This window comes from Nesoenas mayeri (assembly GCF_963082525.1).
Source record: "Nesoenas mayeri genome assembly, chromosome: 12".
Classification (NCBI taxonomy): domain Eukaryota; kingdom Metazoa; phylum Chordata; class Aves; order Columbiformes; family Columbidae; genus Nesoenas; species Nesoenas mayeri.
The window spans coordinates 17,770,019-17,798,012 of NC_137547.1; positions in this window are offsets into that span (position 1 = coordinate 17,770,019).

Here is a 27,994-nt window from a genome sequence, read left to right on the forward strand (position 1 = left end):
TTTTCTTTGGTTTGTTTTTAATTCTCATCTGTCCCTGCTTTCTTAGATAGAGATCTCCTCTGTTGCAGGGCATGCTATTTTCTGCCATCCCTGTCACACTTATCTAGGTCATCTGAATTTCTTCTGGCTCTTGAAAGAGCAGGTGTTTTTGAGGCTACAGCCTAAAGCTCTGATGGAGCAGGTGAGTCAGTAGTTGGCTTCCTGGTTGCTCTGTGGGGAGAGTGTGTTGAAGTCTTCATCACAGATTTGCTGTAGCTTTTTTCTAAAGCTTCTCATAGAGGCATTAATCAAACAGTTTGGTGTGTATTGTGGGTTTTTTTTTATGTTATGGGCTTCTGATGATCTAAATCTCTGCTGCCACCAAATTTACAGTTCATAGGACACCCAACAACTGTCTGGTGTTGAGGACTTGCAGTGGCGAATGACTTCCCAGCGGTCTTTTTCTGGACATATGTTAAATAATCCTCCATCATTGGAAATACATTTGATGTTCTCTGACTGACCATCCACAAATCATTTATATAGCATAATTCTGGTTTGTTGAATGTCTTTTGTGACATGTATTATTCTCTGATTAATAAACCATACAGGATCTAAAATCGTGGCAAGTTCACTTGATCTCTGAGGATGGCATGTAATTTAAAATTATTTTTTCCTGTAGACTCATTAAATCATGAGACATTTTCTGCTTCGCTGCTAGGAAATAAATAAAAGTTACTGTCAGGTAATCAAAAACCCAACAGACCAAGTAACTGGCTGTTGAAAGACACAATAGATCAACAGGATAGCCCAGTGTGGACCAAATGCCTACAAACTGGGCACTGTCTGAAAATGATGCATACAATGGTTGATACCTCTGGGCACAGCTGTGAAATCCCTGCAGGTATTTTATTCCCGGTTCATCAGTAATTCAGGTGACTTTTGTAAGGCTAATGCATGGAGAGCTCCCATGGAAACGAGAACTAATAATAGGTAGAAAAAGCGCTGGGGAGAAGCATGTTACAAAGGCTTCACAAAAGCTCCTAATCCATGAGATCTAGCGTATACTATTGAGGATATTGAATAATGGATTTGCTCACTGTACACATATAAATCTCATAACAGGCACCGTTCATTAACTGTGGCAGTCTGAAACTGTTTATCTGGGATCTAATATGTACCCTTTTTGGTACTGAGTTATTGCACTAGGATATATTATCAAGCTGAAGTACTGGCTGCTTCACTCTTTCTGTTTCTGTGGTTTGCCAGAACTTCTGCATTTCTGAAAAGAAGTGTATTTTAAAGGAAAGAAAACGATAGTTTTGAGCCCAAGTGTTTCCCCACAGGGTAGCTGTTCATGGTCCTTTTGGTTTTGTGAGTAATTGGCCTGGTCCTAGGCACCCGGTATCTGACATTTTGCATACAGTGAGTGGGTGAATGACTTGTGTCCATGGCAGTGCTGCCTGCGGGTGAACAGAACAACTGAGAAATTCCATTTTTATAAATCTATAAGAATAGGTAAAAGGTGTGATGTGCTGAAAAGCTGCCACATTAACATGCAGTGGTCTGTATTCTCGCTATTTTGATATGCAGCAACAGTTTTATAGCTGGCTCAGAAGGTGTTAAAAGGCTTTGCTTCAACATGGATAATATTCCAAATCTTGCTATGTTTTTATGTGGTTTCAGAAAACTAAAATTAACTAGAGTGCATTTGCATTTACCCTACTTGTCACAATTACAGAGCAGGTGCAGAAATAATGAGAGTTGGTTTCATTTAATAGCAAAGATTCGGCAACGTTTGTCCTATCCAACTGCGTACTCTTTTTTTCCTTGTAAATGAATCGAGAACCAGAGCTTGAGATGCACAATCACTACCTTCAATTGCTTGTCTTTCTTTGTCTCCCTTTCCCCATGTCCCCACAGGGTCTGTCAGGAGAGCTGAGTCAGCTGAGAAGCACATGTGCAAAGATGTGTCAGTCCCCAAAGCAAGTGGGAGCAGAGTGGCCATGTGTGTTTTGTAAGGTGACAAACACTGGCACTGCTTTATTCCTGAGGTGTTTGACAGGCAGTGATGTCTGTGCTCTGACTCTCCCTGTTTAGTTCACCTTTGTTCCCCTGCAAACAAGGTCTTGGCCTGCTCCTTCCAGCTCCAGGCTGCCTTTTCTTTCCTCCTCTTCCATCACTTTCAGCGGAAGGGACTCTCGTGTTGACTTTGACTTAAGTTCATTATTCTCTTCTTCAGGATTTCCATCCTCTTCCTGATGAGGAGGAGGTGAAAAAACCCTGAGGGGAGTGAAGCCATAATAAACTCAGGTTCAGTGTGAAAAGATACACAGCTTTTCCCCTGCTGATGGCCACAGTAGGACTGTCAGTGTCTTTCTTGTGTTACTCCACTATCCTCTTGTAGATCAACAGGCATTTTTTTGCAACAGTTCCCAGGGAAGAGGTAGCTCAGAAATCAGCAGAGAAGCCTTGTTGTGTGACAGGCTCTTACTTGGACCTGTTGCCCATCTGCATGATGCCTAGACTGGAGGGAAGAGCAGGCCAAAAAGGGGGCCAAGAGCAGAACAGTGTTCCACCCTAATACTGACTTATTCTGCTGTGTTTGCTATCTGAAAGATGAAAAAGCTTTGAGTGATAACATTACCCCATGGTGTTCCCCTGAGAAAGCATCCTGCCCTCTCCTTCTCTGTGTTTTTTGGTGGCATGTTTCTTCTTCTGCAGCCATAAGAATGACGTTCTGTGATCCAGTTAAGTTCTGGATCCAGTTCTGTGATCCAGAAATCCTGACGCCAGCATCCTGTCAGCTTTCTTGGTTTTGTGCTAATTTCATGTGATGTTGCTCAGCCTAGGCTGACTTCTTGCCTGTCTTCATGCTACGCATGGAGAAAACGCGTCTGTCACTCTCAGCGTATTACAAGTGCTATCACTTGAAGGTGTTGGATTTCCAGGGTTGGACCTCAGTCCTTCCCTGGATTTCAGTTGCTTGGTTCACATCAGCAATGATGATGTTTGGTTTATTTTAGTCTGTATAACTGAGAACTGGTGACCAGATGCAGTTCATGCTTCATGTACTTTTTTTTTAATTGTAAAACTTATTTCTGGTGCTTTAAAATGATATTAAGTTTACCTTTCAGGTAGGAAATACCTTCTGAGGTACAGTTTTCATATGACTGAGGTGATACGAGAACCAAATAAGTTCAATGTCCAAAGCAATTCATGCTCAGTGTTTTAGTTCCAAAGATGGCAAATGTTTACGTGTGTTTAGTCTGTACTTTACTTTGTTAGAGAAATAAAATTGAGGAGGTTTGGATCTACACATAGCTGGTTGTTAGAGGAATTGTTCTAATTAGTAATGGAGTCCAGGAGCTTTGCCTGATTTCTGTTTGTTCTTTTTCTGGTCACAGGAAATCTGCTCAGCTCTCTTTCTCAGCATTGAAATAGGGATTATACTATTCCCTTCTTTTCTTGCGGGGAATATGACATCTGTGTCAGGGTAATTCTGGAAATATAGCTGAAAATGGGCAAGCTACCTTGGAAATTACCACCTGCAGATGATGCAGGCTGATGTGAAGTCAGTAATGAGTATTTTGTGCATATGCATTGTAAAAGCTTGTTACATTAGAAAATATCAAACAAAATTCTGAGATTGACAAAGATGACAATATAATCTCACGCCTTTTACTATGTCTGCTTTATGTTGGTACAGTGTATATATAGCTGATAATTTTGGTTTACACTGTACCAGCATACTGCAACTCTGGTTGAGAAGTGTCATCAAACTGCATTGATGTGTTGAAGAAGTTTGAGTTCCGAACACAGATTTTAGGTGAAGGGTGTTAGAAATTAGTCTTAAATTCCTTTATAGTATAGATTGTTCTAATTAATAACTGTGTGTGTTTCAACTTTAGTGGTAATAACAAACAGATCACCCTGATTTCCTTGAGTGACAGTGCATATTTTGCCAGAACTCTGGAACTGTGATGACAGGGACTGTAAAAGTGTCCTTGTAGATGGAGTGAATTTGAGTCTGCTTGCTGGGTTCTGCTGCTTATGATGCTTCTGTGCATCTCCCCCTGGGATGGTGAGAGAAGGGCTGGCCTGTTCCTCTCTTCTAGCTGCCTGTACCACAGGCTGCGGAGAAAATTAATAGGCGAGGAAAAAGAGACGTTGCACAGATTCTTTTCCTTCTACTCAGAAGAGAGCTAAGGTCAGTGCTTTGCTGTGACACAGCCTGCGTTCTTTTCCTGTACCCTCCCAAGGATGTCTTTAAGTCAAACAAACAAACCCCAAACAAAAAACCCTAACCCTCCGCTCAAAAAGAAAACACACACACATAAACCAAACCAACAAACAAAACCCAATCAAACCAAAATAAAACCAACCCCGCTTTTGCCTAAAGTGGGCCTATTTCTGTTTTCTTTGTGTATGAGACAGTGGTTTCATTGTTGATAATGCAACTGAGTAAAGTCTACCTGCTTTCAATTAGGGTAATATAGTATTTATTCCTTCCTGGTAAGCAGAATCAAAGTGGGATTTCACCTGCTTTTGCATCACTCTTCATGAGTCTCAACCTCTCTTCTCTCTTTCCTATGGAGAGGGCACAATATGGGGAAAGCACATTCAAGGCTGTTATTTTCTATCCTTTCTTTTTTTTTTCTTCAAGCATTGGTTTTAATCTGATTCTCATACAGGAGCACACAGTAGTCAGAAAATCTACTTTGCTAAAAAGGTGGACGCAGATTAAATTTGCTTACAGGAGAGCCATTTAAATTCTGCTACTACTGGCCCTATTGCAAGATCTATGGAGGAGAATACAGACACTTCAGTGTCTTAATATTTCAAACTTTTAGTGTTGTAAAAGTTGCGAAAATTTTCATCTCTGTCTGAATTTACTTTCACTTTTGGGATTTCTCAGTTATTGTGGATCACTGTTCTAATGAAGGTCTTTGGTTTTGATTTTTCTTTGTCAGCAGCACCTCTGAAGGAAAATTCAGCATTTTCAAGTTTCAAATGCTAGAAAAAACCCAATAAAGAATCAGTAGGGGAATGTAAACATGAATGAGAGTTACTTTGAAATATAAAATATCCTAGATGTGCTTAACTTGAAGCTGACTAGACACCAGTGAATGCCAGTGAAGGACCTGATTCAGTAAATGATGCTTAATTCCATGAGATGCTGGCAAAATAAGCATTAAACTCAATGAGATGTATTAATATTTGGAGGATTGGGTCCCAAATGCGATTCTCTGATTTCATCTTGAGCTGTGGATGAGTAGGTGTATACTGTATGACAGCAAGGTTGCTGTAGTAATTATTCATTAGCTTTAAATAACAGGGTAATTATGAAGGTAAAATTCATATACCCCAACACACCCTTTTTTTGCTAGCTTTTCAATTTCTGAAGAATGCCTACAGCCCTTTGCTTTGTGTTGTAAAATAGGGCACTGCCCCTAGTTGTACATGGTTGTTTCTTTGCTTTTTTGCATGTTCCTTGCAAGAACGTGTGCTGGGGTGAAAAGGTAACATGAATCAGGGCTGCAGGCGCTTGAAGAGAATAAGAACTCAGTTTCTCCTTTGCCTCCAAGGGTAATGAAGGTCACTGTGGTGCCCATAAACACAGGTATACTGCACACAGACTGGTTTCTCCCTGAAAATTCTTGAATTATCTGTTTTTTTTCTATTTCTGTTTGCATCTCTTCTGGGGCGAAAAGCAGCTAGCAGAATAGAGGTGAAGAGGCCAAGTGGCAATATTTTGGAAAGATGAGACCCAGTTTGATAATCTATATCCTAGATATTTAACCATCAGGTGCTTTTGGGTGGTGTGGCGTGACCAGTGAACTTGTGTTACATGGGCAGAATAGGCACAGTTTGAATGCTTCTGAATAAAAGTTCAGATGCAGAAATCAGTTTATCTCGTGTGGATTTAACCTAATTCACTATATTCAGAATCTTGAAATGAAGTCCATGAAAATGACTCTGTCCCTTTTACCTGCAGTGGGGAATTGTTGCATGTGATATGCTGGGCTTATGCTCCACAAGTTTTGCACAGCAGCTCTGACTTACAGCTTTTGTGAAGCACTGCTGCAGCGCAGGGAGCCCAGCACGCACCGTGTGCTGCCCGGCGCTGCGACCTGCGTGCGCAGCAGGGGAAGGGTCCTCTGCACCCTTATGGTCCCGTGTGTAACCACGGGCTGACACAGCTTCACTTCCGTGCTGCAGACCCCATGACCCTGTGTTCGACACTGAGGCCTTCACCTGCTAGGATGGACAATTTGGCAAGGGCAACATGCTCAGCAGTGCTCTCTCAGATAGCTTGTCAAGGACAGGCTGCCGCTGCCTGTTTCTTTTACTGAAGTTGTTCAGTTTGCTGCCTTTCCCCAAGCTGAGTACTGCAACCATTGGCTAAGGATTCTTTCTCTGTTTTTTGCACTTTGAGCATCATACTGCTAATGCCTAGTGGAACATAGCAGAGCTTATGCCCAGGAAGGTGTACATAGTTCAGGCCCTCATACAGGGTAGGATTCATATTCCAGGTGTCTTACATTGCAGATAAATTCTCAGAGCACTGGACTGATGGAATAGAAGGGTCACCAACAGTACCATACTTGTCTGTCTTCAGATGTGCCTTCTTCAAGGTTCAATCTGACAGATGTGCTTTGGGATCTGAGAGTGAGCTTTCCAAATGAGAACAGCAAGAGGATGCTGAGTTTGTGATCCCAGGTGTATATTAAATGTGAGGCAGCCAAATGCTTAGTGTTCTTGCAAATGAGGTTTTTCTTCACCACCTGATAATATTTACAACTCAGTAGCAGTGGTGAGGAGCAAAGTACTGATAACAAATAAGTGCTAATCAGTTTTGGAGCCAGTCACCTGATGTGTTAGGCAAGCACCTATCACGTTTTTCTGTTCTTCTCAGTGAGGGTGGCAGAGCCTGGCCCAGGCTGCCCAGGGGGGTTGTGGAGTCTCCTACTCTGCAGACATTCCAACCCGCCTGGACACCTTCCTGTGTAACCTCATCTGGGTGTTCCTGCTCCATGGGGGGATTGCACTGGATGAGCTTTCCAGGGCCCTTCCAATCCTTGACATTCTGGGATTCTAGTGGAGAAAATGCAAGAAAAGACTGTAGTCTAAAAAGACCCACAATTCTGGTGTGTTCTGAACTGGAGAGTTGAAATACTATCCTTCTCGTGTGGTAACAGGCTGGTGCAATTTCCATAGCAGCTGAAATGCAGAAGAGACTGGAGAGGTGAACAGGCTTGTGGTAAGGGAAGAAATAGATCGTCAGAAACTTGAACTTTTGGAAAACTGTTGCTGTCTTGGGAAGTATGACTGCAGATCTGTGGGAACAACCTGTTGAAAACAACATGGTTATTAGAGACCTAATTCTTGGAGTCTAATGGAGGCTTTTCAACAGTGAGCTGCTTTGTCGCTGTCGTGTCTGGGTGCTCTAGCCCTGCGCTACGGGCCCCTTTTATTATTATGAGATAGCCTACTATGTTGTAAAACCTTGTTTTAGGGAAAAGCTGAAAGAGTGATATGTAAGCTGTTTGATATCTTTATGGGCAATAAATTGTCTTCACATTTTGTCCTGCATCTGGGCAAGAACAACTCCATGTACTAGTATAAGTTGGGGAATCAGTTGGGGAAAGCAGCACTGTTATTTTTAAACACCTTACCAGCTTGGAAAAAAAATCTTATTAGGCTCTTCCAGTAACTATCGCACTCTGCCTACCTGCTGCACTGTGCCCTCCAGCAGAAATGGAGCACACTCGACATGTAGCTGTGTGCAGGGCTGGCCAACAACTCAGTGCTTGATATTACAAGAGTATTTGAGACCTTATTGAAATCAGGTTGGGGTCTCCGCAAGAAATACACTAGGCGAACGGTGCTTTACATAATAGGGAGATTGAAACTGATATAGAAGTATCTGTGGTAGTATAGTTTTTTGCATTAGACCAAGCATAGGAGCTAAGCTGTACACAAGATGCTACGAGGAAAAATAGGAGGTCAAAAACACATACACCTTTTTGTTGCACAATACTGTAAGCTGTATGCATGTGTGAGATAGATATGTATAAATATATACATTGCTCTCTTATGCATGTTCCTTGGACCTCATACTGTATAATTTCATAAATAGAATATGTGTCTATTGTATTGAGCCCTTGGTTATTTTTATTTCATAACACCAGCTTTTTTTTTTTTTAATAGTGTTCATCTGAAAACATCTGAGAGCCAGCAGGTCTTTAAGGGAAACGTGTTTACTTGTATTAGTGGACTGCTTAGCCAATGGCCTTTGCATCCAAGCAATCACAGAAACTCTAAATAATTTCGAGAGGCATATAAATGCATCAAACACAGTTTTTGGGACTGAGGCCTTTACATTTTCCAAGTAAATACTCAAAATTTGGATGGCTAGCTTTGGGTGCTGCCCACCATGATGGATAGTCACAAATACAGTCGTCTTCACAGGAACGATGGGTGCTCAGAGTCATTGGGAGAGAGGTCATGTGTCCCGGGCAGGATACACGAATTAACACTTCTGTGGATCTTAGCCTCACATTGATCAAATTTAGCCCAGACTCTTACAGACTGTTCATGTATCAGGTAGGAAGAGGACCTTTTCTCGTTGCCTTTCAGTGCTCTGTGTTAACCAGAGTCATTCTTCTTCTTATGTCACTTTAATGAAATGGTTGACATGTCAATCCATTACTTCAGAGGTTAATGGCTACATGGAAAATAATATAAGAGGCCCTTGTGGTGAAGCAGAAATCCTATCATGCTTTTTCCTTTCTGATCCCCCCAGTTTTGACAACTCTTATGGAAAAGGAAGTAAAAAAGGCTTTTTGTCTTGATTTCTCTCAGTGACATTGGTCAGTGAAGCTGGGGTTTTCCCGGTGGAGTGAATCCAAGTTTTTGCTTGTCTTCCTTTTCCATTAAAAAAAGGAAAAAGGAAAAAAAAAGGCATCAATGTGTGGAAGTTTGAATTATTTTGTAGATGGAAGTGAATAAAAATTGGATTACAGACTCTGAGAAAACCAGGACTGTAAAAGCAGGAGTCCCATAAAATGAGTGTCTGCTTATTAAACAGGAGTAGCTCTGTCATACAAGTGTTCAGGTGTAGCAAGCACGAGCAGAAAACAAGCAATTTTCTCACCTTTAGAGATGATATCCTGTCCTGTTTCTTATGGTGCCCTGTAACATCAGAACATTAGAGTTCCAGTTAAAAGATCTACACTTAAAAAACAAACCTCTCGCCCCCTGCCCACCTCCCCCTCTCTTCTTGTAGAGACTGAACAAAATTGCAAAATATTTTAAACAGGAAAAGCTGCTGCTAGCGTAAAAAAAAAAAAAAAATAAAAAAAAAGGGGAAGGTTTTATTGCTAAATTAGGAAGTGGGAGGTCATATGAAAGACGTTTTCCTCAGGAAAAGATCGGTAAATGTGAGGCAAGGTGATCTGCTGTTGCAATACAGCAGCTCTCATCTCTCTCTCTCTAACAGACAGTTCTTCTAGTGTCACGTTTTAACTGTGTACATCATGTACCTGGTACCCAAACAACAATAGCAAAGCATGATGGTCTGAGTAGTAAGTGAGTATTCTGTAGCAGCAATGTACTTGACGTTAGTGACAGCTAAGAATTATCAGGTCTATTTAGCTTTTTTCTAGGTCCCTCAGTTCCAGCAGGACAGGGAACTGCTGGAGAGAGTCCAGCGCAGCCACCAAGATGCTGAAGGGAGTGGAGCATCTCCCGTGTGAGGAAAGGCTGAGGGAGCTGGGGCTCTGGAGCTGGACAAGAGGAGACTGAGGGGTGACCTCATTAATGTTTACAGCTATATAAAGGGTGAGTGTCAGGAGGATGGAGCCAGGCTCTTCTCGGTGACAACCAATGATAGGACAAGGGGTAATGGGTACAAACTGGAACACAAAAGGTTCCACTTAAATTTGAGAAGAAACTTCTTCTCAGTGAGGGTGGCAGAGCCTGGCCCAGGCTGCCCAGGGGGGTTGTGGAGTCTCCTTCTCTGCAGACATTCCAACCCGCCTGGACACCTTCCTGTGTAACCTCATCTGGGTGTTCCTGCTCCATGGGGGGATTGTTCTGGATGAGCTTTCGAGGTCCCCTCCAATCCCTGACATTCTGGGATTCTGTGTGATTCATTCAAAAAGTTCTTCTCAAACGTTTTGGTGTAAACAACTATGGTATAAAATAATACAATTTCCCATTCTGCTTCTTTATCATTTCACAATGTGACTTAGAGTTATTGAAGTATGTTTCCCCAAATCAGGAGTTACGTACTTATCACACAGCTTAACAGCTTATTGTTACAGTAGTTTGTCATCAGTTTTTTTGAGCATTAGTTTACTTGTTCATTCCAGAATGCAGGCTAAGGTTTTTCTGTTGATGATTGCAGCTACTCGGTTTAATTAATTACAGTTTGCTCAAAACCCACATGAAATAGCTGGTCTCCAACCCCAAAAAACCTGGGAAGAAAGGAAAAAACAAACATCCGTACGCTTGTGGGTTATATGGGAGAGATCCAGAAGCTCAGATAGCAAATGCAAACACGCAGTTCTTTGTGGAAAAGGAGGCTCAGCAAGGAATTATTTAATGCTTTTAGATTCTTTTTTCTCAGAGGCAGCAACAAAAGGACAAGGTCGGTTATCGTGGTGTAGCACGAGACATTTCAGCTAGGTATGAGGGAAGTTGGTGTGCGGGGTTTTTTTTGGGGGGGAGGGTTGTTTTGTTTTGTTTTTTGCCAGGATTGTGGTCCAACACTGGGACATGTTGCCCAAAGAGATTGCAGAGACACCAGTCCTGGGGATGTTCAAAAGCTGAGCCTTGACCAACTTGCTCTAGCTGGCTCTGTGCTGAGCATGGGCGTTGGGCGAGGGGCCTCCAAAGGTCCCTTCCAATCTCTGCTATTCTGTGATTTGTATGCGATTCTGTGTATCTTAGTTCTGTAAATTACTTATTATAGGCCAGATTTTTGAATACTGTGGCACAAAAGTACAAGATATATTTCTACTCATGAGGGTAAGTAATTTCTCCATGAAAAAATGGGTGAATTCAGCATATGTACTTTTAAACAGACTCAGTCCTCTGTGTGCAATGTGTTTCAATTACTTTAAGCATAAGAATTTGCCCTATCTATTGTTATTCCTTTGATCTTGTCCCTTTATGGATAGTTACAATCAGATTTATAATTTTCCGTCCTGTTTTCCTTTACATAGGAAGGACTCACAATGTTAAACTGTATTTAAACGCTGTCAGTCTCAGTTTCTTGGCCAGTAGGAATTATGTACGGTCTAGGATGATCAGATTTAAATTTTCTTTATGAATTAGTAATAGTTTTCTCCCCATTTCCCAAATGTCCATGTCTATGTACCAAATTCTCCATGAAATCTATTACGTTTTGAATGATATTGTTGAAACAAAGATATCAGCATTCAGAATTGTTGGTTCTTGTAGATTATGTCTTTTCCTTGATGACCTGCAAATAATTGCCGTGATTATTATGTTTGCTGGTAATTTTAAAATAATAGATCTGAGACACATTTTCAACAAGTTTCAGTGGTTGAAAAAGGCTACATTGTAATTATTTAATAAGCTAAGAAAAAAAAAACTGAAAAAAAAATGTTATTTTGCAGATGTTACATCTCTTATAATGTGAAATGTTATTTTAACGCTTTAGAAAGTGTTTATCTTTGGTCTAAGCAATTATCTGATTGGCACCTTCTTTCTTTTTAATCCCCCACTATCTTTTCTCTTGTCTGACTTCTTCAGTTTCCCTCCTCCTTTCCTAAGAACTGAATAATAATTAAAGAGAAAAAGTCTCATTAAAATACAGTTAGTTAAATATGTATGTTTTAACAATTATTTCTAATGGAAAACACTACATGTGATGGCTGCTGCTATTATATGTATTTTGAAATAATTCTAGATCTGAAAAATGCGTCTTGTGTGGACAGACAAAACCTTTCCCTTCCAGAGGTAATTTCTGTCCTGGTGGTGCTTGATTCAACATGCTTAGACTACGTATGAGATGGAAAACTGGGGAAAGGAGAAGCATATGTAGAGCCTGAAGAAAATAGTCAGTTATTAAAACAATTTAGCTCGCCATTAAATCTCACAATTTTTGAATACAAACAGGTTGCTCTTCCCTTTGCTTCATCTGTCGTTTTATTATAGCAGAAAACCTGATGCTGAACAAAATAGGCAGAGTAGCCTGGTAGTTAAAACAGAACGAGAAACCAGGATCTGGATTTTTGGTCTGACTCCACCAATGACAAACTGTATCATCCTGCGCAACTTACCAAACCTCTGAGTCTCGCTTACCGCTCTGTAAATGTCAAATAACTACATAGGATGCTGAAAGGTTTAATTAGAATTAATTTTAGTCTTTCAAGTACTTTGTGTTTCTCAGATGAAACGTGCTGTGCAAGTGTGAAGGATAATTATTATGTTGCGTCTGTGTTTTTCTGATACATTATTACTATTATTTTATTAACTGTGTTTTGAAAAAAAACCCACGGTACTTACTGGTTTTCAGTTTTGTTTGTATGGTTTAAAGTTAGTCCCTATGAGCACAGTAAGTAATTAAACTAATATTGGCATTGAGTTGTGGGTTTTTTCATTTGAAAATGTTAATGGCTATTAGTAGATTGTCACAAAATGTCTGGCTGTTTCGATATTTCGAGCACCTTGAATCATGCATTTAACTGTAAGATGGATCATATTGCTCCTAAATGTAGTCAAATAACCAAGCAGTAAAAGCCTGCAAAGTCTCTGATAGCTTCCTTGTAGCTGGTCAGGCTTGATCCAGATGGCATTAGGGAGCAATCCTTCAGAAAATTGTCCCAGCAATCAGTGTTGGTGCCAGTCCTGTCAGGGGCTGAGCACCCCTTATGCAACAGGCCACTGCCTGCTTCTCCTTTTCTTTTTTCAACTGAAACACCGAAGTCAAGGGAAGGCTGAGATACCAGGGGATGACACGTAGCACATGGAAGCATGCAGTCTTGTTGGATAGGAGATAATTGTGTTGTTTCCAGATGGAATCACTGCTACACGAGAAATAAAAATAACTGATTGTAGCAGAAACTCTGTGTCCCAAGGACATAATAATTCAGAAAGTGTTGAGTTATAAACTGTGCTTGTACTTTAACATGGATTTGAGCATGTGATCGGGCTTTTCTTGTAGCTGAGTGTTCATGAGCCTTAAATAGAAAGGCAGTATTAACAAATAAGATCAGATCATTTTGGGATAATGAACTTCTTTCAATAAGGTTGTTGTTTTATAGGAAGCTCAGAGTCTTTTTGTCCTCACTTGCCATGTACTATAAAGTGTGACCGTACAATTATTGTAACACATAGGACTTCTGTGCTATTTGCAATGAGAAAAACATGTCCGCAGAGACAGTCTTTTCCAGTCAAAGCCACAGATGTGATGAAGACAACTTATCTTGCTGCTAGACATACTGTCTGGAAAACTGCTTGCACTGCTTTGATGCCCTCCTATTCTAAAGTATGTTAGAGCATAAAATAAGATGAAGGGGTTTGTGCCATTCTTACACTTTATAGGTACAGCATGCAGATGATTGCAGGTGTACCACAATACTGCCTAAACAAAACACAGACCCAGCTTATCCACCAAAGCTTCATTTTTGTCCTGCTCTAGTAAAACCTCTCTTGAGTGAAGTCCCTAACAGTGGCAGTCTTACTGGTGTAGTCGTCTCCACTGTCACTATCCTAAGTATTAAGTATGTTTGGTGATCCTCACAGATGTAGGGTAAGGTTGGCCAATGTGAGCTTTGTCAACTTTATGCAATAGACTTATTTGCTAGCATAGACCAGATATTAAAGGCAAGATTCCAAACTTACACAAAAAATGTTTCTTAAATATGCTAATCCAGCCCTGATTAAGATCTGTTAACATGGGAACTCCAGGCTGATAGTAAAGTGCCATGTGCTAGTTGGCTGTTCTTTTGCAAGCTGGATTACCTAGCAACTTCTGTATTTGCACGATAGGATGCCAAATAAAAGGGTGCACACATTTTGTCAGGCTTGTTAGCTAAAAAAGTGTTATTTAACGTACTTGGCTATTATGAGGAGTGGTGTGCTGCTGGAAGGTAGGGAATAGGGACAGATGCATTTGGTGACCCCAGCAGTTCCTTGTTTCTCCCTTGCTATCTGTGTCAGCCTGTGATGCCTGTGTTAACACGTAGGATTTGAGATCTGAAGTCATGTCACAAACTAAACATTGATTGTGCTGTAATGTCTGCTGACCACTGGGTTGCCTGGGGTCTGGTGGTTCTGGCACCACACTGGGCAGACAGCAGTTTGATGTCCAGCACATCAGTGTTGCCCTTTGAGATATAACTGGTCATGGATACGAATCTAGCTGAGCCATTAACAAACAGGCTACCAGGTCTGTGAAGACTGACAGACTGAAAGGGAATGCAGATGGGTACTATACATTTGCAAGTGTTTATTATTTAAAGTCTGTGACTGGGAAATATATAGAATGAAAGGGTCAGAGAAAGACAGTGTGCCTTGCTGACTTTGCCTTTTAGATTTTAGGATCAAAAAGAAAGAAGGAGGAATATGTCACATTGCAGGTAATTAAGGATTCATCAGGAAATAAGGAACACTTGGTCCCTCTCATAGCTTTGAGGACAAAAGGTGAAGGGTATCTGGTGTAATATCTTCCATATGTGGCATGATAATTGGAGGATAGAAATGAGGTATTTGGAAAGTTGAATCTAAGCTCTTATAAATGGAAATTGCTTTTGCTTAATGAGTTTGCTAGTAGGCTGAGCGCTTTACTTTTGGAAAATAAGAAAAGATTTTTATTTTTTTATTACATGTTTGTAAATTAGGGCTAGCCTACTTTTTGAATTAGCCCTAAAATGTAATAACCTGTAAGTGAAGAAATATGTTTTTTCTTTCCCTATAAATATTTGAGATTTGAATTAAGATTCCTAAGCATTGCAGTATCTTCTCATTACCAATGACAAAGAGTTGCTGTAAATGTAGCCTGGGCTGCTGGCATCTTAGTCTCAGTCTTTCCAGCGTTCTGAAAGCTTCACATTGGGAATGGCATACAGAAATAATTTGTTTCTCAGATTGTAGATAATTGTGGGGCTTATTCCGATTAGATATAGCTTTGTTTTTGAGGATGAAAAGGCAACACCACCATTTGGTTTTGATAGACATTCCCTGGCCCAGACAAAATGAGGCACTGTGTGCAGGTGAGCTGAGCCAGAACAAACACCTTCTGGGCAGTTGTGTCCTGTATATCTACAAGTTCACCTGGGATGGAGAGGACACAATTTCTTTATGAAGGGCTGTAATGTGAGAAATGTTGAGAGATGGAGCTTCACATTATTCCCGCTAGATGGCAATTAAAACACGTCGTATAAATCTGGCTGGTAAAGCTCGCCACAGCTTTCAACTCTTGTATCTTACTTCAAAGTGTTAAAGGCTGAACTTTTGTGTAAGGCTTTGGGATATCTGTATTTTCCTTGGAGCAGAGCACGCAATAATTTCCATATGACAAAGGAAATACTGTTAAAGCTGAACTGAAGTTTGGATTGCACATTTGGATTCATACATGTCTTGGCAGTTTTGAAAAGGATGTATTTGGTTTCTGTGTTGTAGAACCCCCACCTCCTTGGGGAGGGGGAGTAGTAGAGTCAGCAGCAAGTAGGAGAGGTCTTGGCAGGGTGGCCTCTTGGAAATTCACTGCCAGGAAGCCAGAAGAGCCCTAATTAGGCAGGCAAGTAGAGCCCGATCCAAAGCCTGCTGAAGTTAATGGGAGTATCATGGGTTTGTGCTTTTTTTTCCTGTTTCCAGGTAAATCTACCAAATGAGTCTGTCCTCTTCAGCATTCTGCTTTATATGCATTACATCATCTACTGCAATTGCTGGCATACTAGGTATAAATGCATGTCTGTATTATTTCTAATGAAGGTACAGCATTCATGTGCTCTGTATGAATAACTTACAGGGATACATGTGAAGTAATTGAATTGTTTTTCTATTTTTTTTTTTTGCTAATTAGAGTTTGAAACAATATAATTTTCTCACATATATGTTGGAGAGTATAATTTCATTCGAATGAAGGGGAGGGGCATCATTTATCCTGACTTTTGTCTCAATATGTTTCAGTTAAAGTTCTAATTAAATGCCGAATGTCACATGCTGGCTGCCCTACCATACACCCAGAGACCTTAATAACAGCTGATCCTGGACTTACAAAATGTCATAGCTAGCAGAATTCAAGCAAAAGCTACTACAGAGTTAGTCCTTCTTCTCTGTTTAAAGTTGCTCCAGTACTGGCAATACTCATGTCAGAGATAACTAATGTAAAATACTGGAAACGACTCTGTGCTTTATAATCAGGAAAAAATTCCCCATAGATTCAATGGGAATTGTGCCTGGGTAAACCCACAGGTATTGTGTGCATCGTGAGATTGCATGCAAAGGAAGATCATCCCTATAAACTTCACTTCATGGCCTGATTTTTTAAAAAAATCTAAATAAAGATTAATGAAAATAGCTTCTCTGATTACACCACTACTTTATGCTTATTTGAGCAACTTTAAATAGATAAGGAAATATGAGTTTCAATCTGTGCCTGGTGCCCCAGAGTAATTGAAACTCCCCTTTGTTGCAGAAGTGCTGGCTATAACCACTGTAAAGCAGTAAAACATCTGTCAGATATTCTTGCAGAATTCTATTTTTGTCTGTCAAAGTTTATTCTCCCTATTCACATAATGTTAGTGTAATTTTTATACTTATTTTAAAAGATACACTTAATCCTTTCGTTACAGAAGGCACAGCATATGAAAATGGAAGATTAGCACTTTCAGGATTTTCACGTTGGGAAGTCACAGTTGAATTCGGATAGCTTTACACTAGGATTTATACAGAGGTGGAACATTTGTGATTGCAAAAGGACACCAGTTTCCTGATGGCTGAGAATGACTGCTACACATTGTAAAAGAGAAAGGTTTTCATGTTTTTCAGTTGAGTTGAGTTGATGTTGCATCCCTGAAAGGCTCGATTTACTTCTTTACTTCCCCAGAGTTGCAGTGCAACACCTTGTAGAAGTCCCCTGTTTGTATGGATGGGTGACATAACTGTTTTTTACCATAAAGGCAGATGAGTTTGTCCCCATGTCTTCTCAGCCAACTCTAGATATGCTCCAGGTAGACACTTTCACATCCTATGCTAGCGCTCCCCTGTTATCCTTTCAGTGCTCTTATCCTCTGATTGAACTGCCTTGCCACCTTGTGCAGCATGGTGGAGAGGATCAAGGAATTGATCGATTTGCAAGGGATCATAGCTGGATTAATTTGGGAGGGAAATGCAAGGCTTGGTGTTCATGTGGGTATTTGTATCGTGTCTGGTACCTGAGATCAGTCACTGAGAGCTTGCTTCTGTTTCTCCAAGTGGCTTTACACCTTATCTTGTAGAGTTAACCTCCAGTATGTGGCCTGTGGAGAGAGCAGAGCGTGACTCCAGGTGGAGGGCACTAGGTGTCCAGAGGGCATATGTAGGTGCTTCAGTGGGTCCATGTGCATCAGGAGCTGTGGATTCATAGCTCAAACCACCTTCCTGAGGATAGATGCTGTCTCCTGTTCTTTCAAAGAATTAAGTAGAATAGTTTAGTTCCATTTGCTTTTTTCACTTTATTTTTTAGTTTTCATTTTATTTGTTTATTTTTTATTTGTATTTTTATTTTTTATTTTTTATTTATTTTTTAATTTTTATTTTTTACATTTTATTTTTTTTTTTTTTCATTTGTGATTTTACCCACTAGTCCAGCAGTTTAATGAGGAAGCCAATGTTCAGAGCTATCTCAGGCAAGAGCATCTCCAGCCTGCATGTTCCTCCTCCCGGGACAGCTGTGTCAGCTGCCTGTAAGAAGGAATACAAGACTGTATGAGACAGACTGAGTGCAAGGGAGGAAATGAATCTGTTGATTAGTGACTAAAGAATCCACCAGAAATCAGGGTCCAGTTCCAAAGAGTTCCTAGTTGAGCTCTTTAAGCACCTGGCTAGGGAGGCGTATTCATGTTGGCCTCTCTCTTTTCTGACCCAGTTAATTCTGAATTCCTTTCTGCACATGACTACTTCAATAGGATGTGCATTGCTCTGACTGCATTTTGAAAGAGTGGGGTCTTCTGATTGCTGTAAGTCATGGCTGAGACCATCTGGCAAGTCAAGAGGCTTTGGTGGGCAGGCGCTGAATTCTTGCATCCTGGTCCAAGACGGCAGTTGTATAAGTGCTGAGCAGAACTCAAGGAATGAGGTGATATGGTAAAAATTAAGTTTTCCTCTGGAATTAAGGCATATCCAGGTGAGGTATCAGGTTTCTGTATGACAGTTTTGTACTAAGGTACCTACCTTCCTCCTAAATTATCCTGTAAAATGTCTGCATTTTTCACAAGAGTTAATCCTTGAATCCCTGCGCATTTTTATAAACTTAAGTGGCCTGCTATTCAGAATGCTTGTGTCTATTGTTTTGATTTAATGCATTAGAATATCCACAAGACACAAAATACCTTGTACTTTCAACTTAGTTATTGCAAATTCTTGAGTGACAGGCTGTTGGTAGAGTTGTCCTATGTTCAAAAGGAAGCTTGAAAAAACACAAGATGGTGTCAATGCAGTCCTTGAACATGGACTTTTGGAGTCCTGAGAGAAGCATATGTTTGATTACTGTACATGACAGCATGTGAACATTGCTCCAGTGGTGCTTACAAATAAATTTTACAGGATTTCTTGTAGTGTCTGAGCTTATTTGAGACTCTACAGAATTGAAATATGCAGAATAAGTTAGTGGGAGACTTCTTTATGCTGAATGAGGTGCTATGACAGATTCTACAAATAAAACGTGGAAGGTTTCATTTTGCTGGCAACAGGAGATCCGGGCAGAGCAAAGGCCTTACAGAACAGTGTGATAACTGCTGGAGAATCCTTGGTCGGAGAGGACCAATGTGCTGATTCATGCTCTGGCACTTGGAGCAATTGTGCTGTTTGTTGGGAATCACTTCATTGTATCAGTGGAACTGAGGTGGAAAAAGTCTAGGAATTCATTCTGGCTCTTCATTAGACTTCATGACTCCTGGCTGCATTTTACATCACAGTATCTTTCTGCTGCCAGAGAAGGTTTGAAAGAACCATGTGGCAATGTTCTCTTCCAGGAGTGAGCCTGATATTAGATTGCTGGTGGGCTTCTATCCCATCTCCTCAAAAACATAGATGACCTTCAGTTCCCCTTTCTTTAGTAATTCCAGGCGAGTTAATGGTTGCTACTGGAGGTTAATCAAAAGGTGGAAAGATGCCCAGAAAATGGAAGGAATGTAGTCCTGGTGAATAAGTCATGGAACAGGAAATGTGAGAAGACCTGGGTTCCAGTACCAGCTCTTCTGCAGAATTGGTATCTACTGTCTGTCTTTTTGCTTCTCTGTGAAGTAGAACTAGAAGTTTTGCCTCTGCTTTAGAGTATTTGATGTTTGTGGATGTAAAGGTCTTTGTAACTGCTAAGCAAATATTATAAATTGTTTTTTATATTGCAGGATCACCTCACTTCAGCTGTAAGCTCTGAAAGTCCATCAAAAAAAATCTTCACTGTTCAGGTAAAATTATTTGGGAATGAGCAGCAGGATTTCAGATGCAGTGAAACTATAACAATATTACAGTGCTGTAGTGTTTCAGTTCCTCAATCACTGTATGAAGAGAAGACTTAATTTTGAAAATTGCCAGAGGTTGCCAGACGGCAGAAACAAACAAAAACATTATTACAAGTAATGGAGTTAACATTATTAAAAGTAATGGGCAATATGATTGTACAACTAGTACTTATGTATTTATCCTAAGTTGTGTCTTTTTTGCTGAGAGGGGTTAAGGAAAGGTGTAATGGCTCAGCAGCTAGTCAGAAAGGTGCTTTTCTGGGAGTTTTGTCTGATAGTAGAAGCAAAAGCCACATGTAACACCCGAAGTGTGAGAGGATGAGTCCCAAGCTGATCTGCTGCATTGCTGTGTTCCAGCAGCACTTTTAAGGGATATCTGCTATAGTTCTGCTAGGAAAAGCTTGCAGCTTTGCTCTCTCTCTGTGTATATACATATGAATAGCATGAAGATATATTTTTAGTAGGCTCATCTTCTGTTTATTTAACCACAAATGTATGGGCTACTTTTACTTGGCAGTCAGCTGTTGGCTATCTTTGTTGACAAGGGTTATCCCATTTGAGATGTTTTGGTTTTTTCATTGTTTAGTTTGTTTAGCTTTAAAAGCTTTTATGCTCAAGTTACCTTAAGTAAAGCAAGTAAATGTATCCCCAATGCTATGAATTCTGTGATGCATCCTCCAAATCCCAGATAGGAATGTGTCAGGAGGAAAGGGATCAGCTCACGTATGAGTATTCATACATGAGCATTCAAACATACAGTCACATCTCTTTCCTGTTGACTTTGTTGTCTTCCAGTTGAAAGTTTTCTGGTGGCACCCTGGAGCAGGCAAAGTATGACAAGGTGAGCAGGCAGTTCCTTCTCAGCAGCTTGGAGCTGCTGGGTCACATCCATTCTGCTGGTGTCAAGGAGTTCTTGAGCTCTGATGCTAGCACGTACCATACCACCTGAGCACTATTCTATCCTTCCCTTTCTGTGAAGATTTCTCCATCACTTCTGACAGGGCATGAACCTGTTGAAGTTCCAGTTGAGGGCCAGTGTGACGCAAAAATCCTCTGAGAACCCGGCTACTAGATCCCTGTTGATCTCAACCTGTACTGCTGATCTTCCTTTGCCCCGGTGAAAAGAATCCACACCAAGTCAGCCTGGCTTGTCTTGACCTAGATTTCCTAGGGCAGCTGCAATTTAGAATTACTTCTTGGCATTCTACACCTCCAACTTGAAAAGAATATCTCAGTGTTGAGTTTGTTGTTTTTTTGTCTTTTTTAAGCGTTTGGGACTTGCCTAGATTGAAAGGTGATAATAACTGACTGTTGCTAAGGCAATTTCCATTGTTTTAAATCCTCATTTTCCTCTTTCATGGTAAATCACTGGAAGTCCAGCTTGATATAAGGGTGAAGAAACACATTAAAGATCAGTAGTTTAATAGTATATATAATAGATTAATTAAAGCAGATATACCTCTGAATTTCTCATGCAAACATTGTGTGACTCTATACGAATTGGGTACTGGAGATATCTTTGTGTACTTGTCTATGCAAGTACCTTCATGGTACCTGTCCCTGCAAGTAATCTTATCCATATGCAATATTTGCATATGCCAATTTGTTCTTTGCACAGAAAGTATTCTTCACTGTCTGAAAATTTTGCCCAAATTGTACTCTCACTTTTAGTGCTTTCATTGAAGATTGGAGAAGAGTGAAAGGTAAAGAATTGCTCCAGGAATTCTTATTCAGAAAATAAGATACAGACAAAACTTGAATTTTTCTGGATATGTTAGGAGAAAAGAAAAATCTCAGCTGTGAAACTCTGTGTATTCAGGAGGATAATGCTGATCTGCTGTGGAAGACACACATCTAGCCAGCTGGAGAATGAAACTGTAGCCAGTGCCAGTAGTGTGAGGACAGGGGACAGATCCCAGCTAGCAGAGCAGTGCTGTTCCAACATGTTTGACATGGCTGCATCTTCTCCAGTAACACAGCACGTGCCTTTGCTGGCTTCCTTCTCAGTTTGTACACTACCCTCCAGGCTAGTCCCTGACAGATGGACAGCCAGACTGAACTGGCCTGTCAGCTGCAGACAGCGTCAACAAAAAGGATCTGATCCTGCAGAGCAGACAACAGCGCTTGTGCTGTTGCACAAGGTGACCTGAGTGTGTTTCACGACTTTTGTGCTCATGAGAGTTGTCTGCCCTGATTTAAAAATCACTAGTGATAAAATCCCTGAAGGGAGGATGACACCAGATGGCTGGTGTTCTAGCAGGGGTAATGTATGGCCTGATCTACTTTTATATATCATGTATAGCTTACACCAGCATGATGACTGATTTCAGTGGTGCGGACAAGAAGGGTTAATGTCACCCTTTGGCAGTGGTATGGTTCTTAAATACTACGTAAGGTACATTTAGAGTTTCAGTGAGACTTCAGCAGCCTGTAAGACCTGCCAAGAGTTTTTGCGCTGGAGGAGTTCGGGTTGGCAGGATCAGCCCTAACACGTTAAGTGCTGTTTATGATATTATTACTGCTTTGTGAATTCATTTCCCACAGAGACAGACTGGAGATGCAATGTTCGGATTCAAACTTCCTCTGTGCTCTGGGGTGTCAGCTCCATGGTTTAGATTTGGGCCCATGTCAAACTTCTAGTTACTAACAGTAATACTCTGTGTTGTGTTTATAGACTATGCTATAAACTGTATGAAGAATGCAAACAGTTGATTTTCATGAAAAGACTAGGAAGATGTCCTTTTCAAGAATAAAGGCAACATAATCACCTTTCATAGGTAAGATATGTTATTTACACTATGGAGATTCATGTCAGTACATTTTAAGTAAGTTGCTTGGCTGAACTTGTTATCTAGCTGCCAAGAACGGAAGTGAGAGAGAAGAGCCAGTGAGAATTATTGGACTCTACACTCCAAACTTACATCATGTAAACATTTATAACATGCCTTTTATTTTCAACATTGACCATTCTGGTTGGGGGCCTCTTTGTTGCTTTATTGCTGGCAGATTGCTTTTGATGGCACTTTTTGGCTTATTTGTAAGGATGCAGCAAGCCAACAGACCTGGAACTACATGATATTTGCAACACGTACAATGAAAATTTCTAGTCATCCCTTTGTCTCTCCAGGTTTCCAGCCACAGCCAGCTGCTTGGTTTAAGCTCTTCCTTATGCCCCTACTGTTAATGCTGACTTGCAGTCCATGGTCCCATCCTGCTTTCTCAGCATATAGTGGTGAAATCAATAATCATGCATGAGAGAGAGAAGAGGAGGCCGATTTTTTTTCATTTCTTAGTCTCACGGTTGCAAAAAAAAAGGATATAAATTCTCTGTGTTATTTTTCCATTGAAGAACAGCAACAGATACCAATTTGCGGTCTACCTGGCAACGTTTATCTTGAGACAGGAACCAGTCTTTCATTACAGTGCAGCTTTCTTGCTGAAATCAGTAGTGCTTTTCCCTTTCATAGTGTCAAGATATGTTCTTCCCAAATTGCTTAAGTTCATGTTGAGAATGAAATGCATAATTTGGGCAAGTTACTAATTTCTTTTAGATGTGTGTGGTCTCTAAAACAACACAGAGCAATGCAGAGAGGTGGTGAAGAGGAGAATAATTCAGGTTTCTTCCTTCATGAAGTCTTCAGATTTCTGATGATGCTACAAGTATCTGACCCACTGCAGTTATGTGGGTGAACTCCCTAAGTTTTTCTTAGCATTTGTTGCAGTTCATCAGTTTGTACCATTTAGGCTGTAGCCACAGCTCGATTTATATGCAAGTTTTGTTTGTTGTTGTTGTTTTCGGAGCCCCTTAATGCTCCTCACTGACCCTTTTATAAGCTATAACTTTTGCTCACACTCCATAAGTCAAGGAGTCTTAAGTAAAAAAGCCTATCAAGAAAAAAATCTGGGATGCTTTCCAGGGAAAGGCATGTATAATAGAGAATGCTGGCAGTTTTTCATCTGGCACTAATTTATTATTTCATGCTGGCTTACTCTTTAGACTATAATAAACAGTATTTTACATCTAACAAATCACTTCTGATATCCCTGACCTTGAAAATGGGTATCTAGTATAGGTTTAAAAGAAAAAACTCTAACCAGAAGTACAGTGGGTCACAAACTGATGTAATCATGGTTCTTCTTTAAGTTTCAGCATTTCTAATGAACCTGAAGATTTGTGGAAGAATAGGTTGCTTTAATGGAGACATCTGCTTTCTCCAGCTATGGCTTCTGTGCTAAGTTTTGGAGAGTACAGTCTTCATGTTTAGTCTAAAAGGATTTAAATGACATGAAAATGGAAGAAGATATTGGATTCAACTAAGTGAGGACAGCATTTTGCTGAAGTCAGGAGGCTGCTGTTTGTGTACCCTTAAGAATTCAAAGAAACATTGTATCAACACACTTAAACTGTGTTTAGATGGAAGTTGCATTCATTCTTAAGTTCCTTATTATCTCAAAGAGGAAAGTATTGTTCATCCTTTTATTAAAAAGCACACATAAATCTCCAAAAGAGAGGAGTCTAAAGGTTCTCTGTGCCACTGGGACACGCTGTCTTTCTGTTTTAAGATGAGTGGTAGGTAGGGAGCTGTTGTCAGGTCCCTGGATAGGAGAAAGGATGAGAAATTGAAATACATCTTGATTAAAGAGCAGCAGAAGGCTGCTTGTTTAGTGATACAAGCAACAGCTTGACTCTCTTTCCTGTTCCTTAGTAGTAAGTGTACCCTTTGGATACTTCAGATTCATTGAAATGTGGCACTGGCCACGAGGCAGAGGTTCCACATCTTTTTCCAGTTTCCATCATCTGCATTTTTAAGTTCTAAATCATTTCGGGTAAATGTAACACAGGTAGATGCTTTGTATAATTTATAAGCAGTTGCTACACATGCACACAAACAGACACAGAGCCACACACAAGGTGTGTCAGCTTACATTGTGATTTGGATTGCCTTAATCGCTATATTGATAAAAGAAAGCTGTAAGCCCTGGCTGGTTATGACCATTCAAATCATAAAGAAATGTCATCTTATTTGTGTAATACTATTAGTAAAGCTGCTCCCAGGAATGCTAACCCACTGTTTCTCTTAATAGCCTGCACCTGACTTCAAAGCTCACTGAAATTAAGCTTATTAGTTCTACTCATGTTGTTATTATGCAGACACCTGTTCAATGATAGTTCTGTACTCTTTTTTTTTTTTTCTTCCTTCCCTTCTCCAGCCCTTAAGGTGAAACTTGGCTCTGCTGTGAACTCTCTTCATTTCAACAGTCAGGAATTGCTAGTTCTGTTTCTGTCCTGCTCTGATGGTGTTTTTCTAGGGTATGAAGATGAGAAGTGGTTCCCAAAATAAATGGTAAATGTTTATTGCAGAATACTGGGCAGCCCTTTGTCTGGTGTTAGTGCTTTAGGGATTAGATTAGTTTGGTATTGCTTCTCCTTAGCATTTCCTTCCGACAACTTAAAAGTGTGTGTGTGTGTGTGTTTAAAATACGTGTTTAATACAAAACCTGAATGACATAAGAACATATTCTTCTGGAGGAGAAATAGTGTTTTCTAACAGTATAAATTTAAAGTTGTCTGGATGTGCTATTATGAGATTTTAAGAAGACAAGAAAAAAGCATTTGGGCTAGTTGGTAATAGCTTTCCAACTATTAACCATTTTCTACTTAACCTGTGTAACAGAGGGGAACTACCTGACCTCTTCAAGCTCTGATCATAGGGGCCCCGAAGTTTTGCTTCAGCAGCTCTGTGGTTGGGGATGTGTGCACAATGTGAATACACTCAAAGAATTTAAAGAGCAAACTATTATGATTTTTTAATGGGGTTGTTAGATAAATCCTATGTGTCTCGTTCATGTACACACTCCTTTGATGCCAGGAGATTGATTGTATGAGCAGAAATTGGTTGAATGTATACAAAATGTCATGTAAATTTACAGTGCTAAATAGAGGAATTAGAATAATTATAAAATATGCAGACATCCAGTCACATTGGGTAGCCCCAGTGTAGTCATTGCCACAAAGAAATTAGCTTTCTGTCTCAACTGTTGAGCTAAAGTTAGTCAAACACTTGTAATGTGAATGCAAAGCAAAAAACCAGCTTTTTAAAGAAACAGTTTAGCTAAAAATGTGCCAGATGTTCAGACTAAAATACCAGTTATCCAATTTTCTTGTCAAAAGTTAATCTCCTTTTACATTTAAACCATGCTGTGTTATGTGAGGTTATACTGGAGTGCAATGTGAAGGGATGGAGCATGCCATATTGTCAGTAATACAATGGAATAGCTTATATTTGAATGGAGAAACACATTTTCAGATTTGTTGCCAGGAAGATTTGCACATTTTATGTTTCAAAGGGAAAGTCAACCAGATTTCACAAGCCATGCTGTTGAAGAACAAATTAACATTGACTGGGGCCAATGCCATAATATCTTTCCTCAAAGTGCAGCCTACATATTAATTAACATTTGTACAGCACTTTGAGGTGCTGGATGAAAGGCAGCATAGAGTACAAAGTTTTTGCTATGATTAATTAGTTATCACATTGGACATGTAAAGTGCTTTATTAGAGTGTTGCAGACTATTATTTATTAATTGTTGCTTTTGCCTGTGGCCTTCCTTGTTCCATCCTTTACCTACTGTGTTACTGCCCTTATTAATCACATTCTTTGGGTTGGAAGCAAATGCTTTGGCCTGTATGGCAAAGGGCATAGACTTTCATCAAGCAATACCTGCAGGAAACCAGTATCTTCTAGTTAGGTACCAAGACATCTGACCTTGATGAAGACTTAGTGTCACATCCCTAACAACTTGCTTAATCACTTGCACTATTAAAAATGTGTGGCATATATTTTGCCTAAAATTTCTGTTTCCTTTGTGTTCTTTTATGCATTTGTCTGTAGCTCTACTGTAATTTCCAGTTAAAATATAAGAAGCAATTTTCCAATTTTTGAGGTAGGTTCCCATGTGAATGCAACTGGTCATCAAGGGGGTAATAATCTACTTTGTGCATATGAGGTTGGATCTCACTGCTAAGAGCAGGGAGCATATTCATTGAAATACGCCCCATTCCCATGACCCTTGATCCCTGTGCTAGAAGACCTCTCAGTAGCTCAGTTCATGTTTTTTTGGCTTTTCAGGAAACTAGACTATGGATAGAAAAGCCTAGTCTATGCTCCCATTAGGCCTATAGCTTTTCTGAAATGAGCTTTGGCAGAAAACAAACCCGGAGTGTGGCTTGGTGTTTTGCGGGCTATGAAGCAAACATGGCTACTTGTTTTGTCTGGTGTCACTGCAACCTGAGAGCAGACGCTTGCTTCCATTTCTCACTTATATTTCTGTGATTTGAACAACAAAAATAGAAAAACTATATGCACTAAGATAATTAATTAAAAAAATATAAGTCTGTAAGAGTCCTTTTATTGCTATTCTTCTTTCAGGCAGAGACTTCTTTGAATGGTCTCAATAGTCTCAAAGGAGATCTGGTGCCCCCAGACCACTCCGTTCCCCTGCTCCTCTGTTTCAGAGAGTACTATCAAATATTGAGCTGCAAAGCTTCTTGATACTTGTCCAAGCAGAAACCTTTTACATACCTGAAAACTTCTTATCTACTATTTGATTTTTCTCTTGTTTGAAGACAGCTTTAGTTCTTTCACTTTTTTCTGCACTAGTCATGATTTCTAGCTCCATGAGTATTATGGTTGCAGAATTCCCCCATTGCTCCACATGTGAGCAGAGAGCTCTAGCTAAGGCTACTGGGGTAGCCGAGGAGGAGGAAGGAGCTTTGGCTCTGTGCGGAATGCTCCTTCAGCTCTCCACCTGGTGACTGCTCACCCTGCAACAGCAGAGGGCTGTTCAGACCCCCTTCAGGCTGCTGTTCACCAGGCTGCTGTTCTGTGCCCAACAGCCATTGCCACATGTCACCTGCCTTGTCCTTCTGGAGTTCATGACAATTGCAAAATATTGATTGAAGATGCTGTGATACTTGAGGAAGTAAAGTGGAAAAATAGAACATACCAACTCTCAAAGAAGACTTATCTAGGCATGAATACCATGTCACTTACTATGTAAATGACCAGAATACATTATGACAATGCGCTCTCACATGTGGAAGGCAATCAATACACTACGCTAAATATTTTTAAGTATTTTCAAATATTTTCTTTACAAATGATTTTCTTTATTCACAAATTTCTGTGGCCTTTTTTGAATACATTGCGTTTCATAGGTGAAAGCTACATACCTAACCTACAAGTTTTGGACAAGCTATGCCTGTGCCTTGTGTGTGTAGAAATCAATAGGAGACATCCATATGAAATAT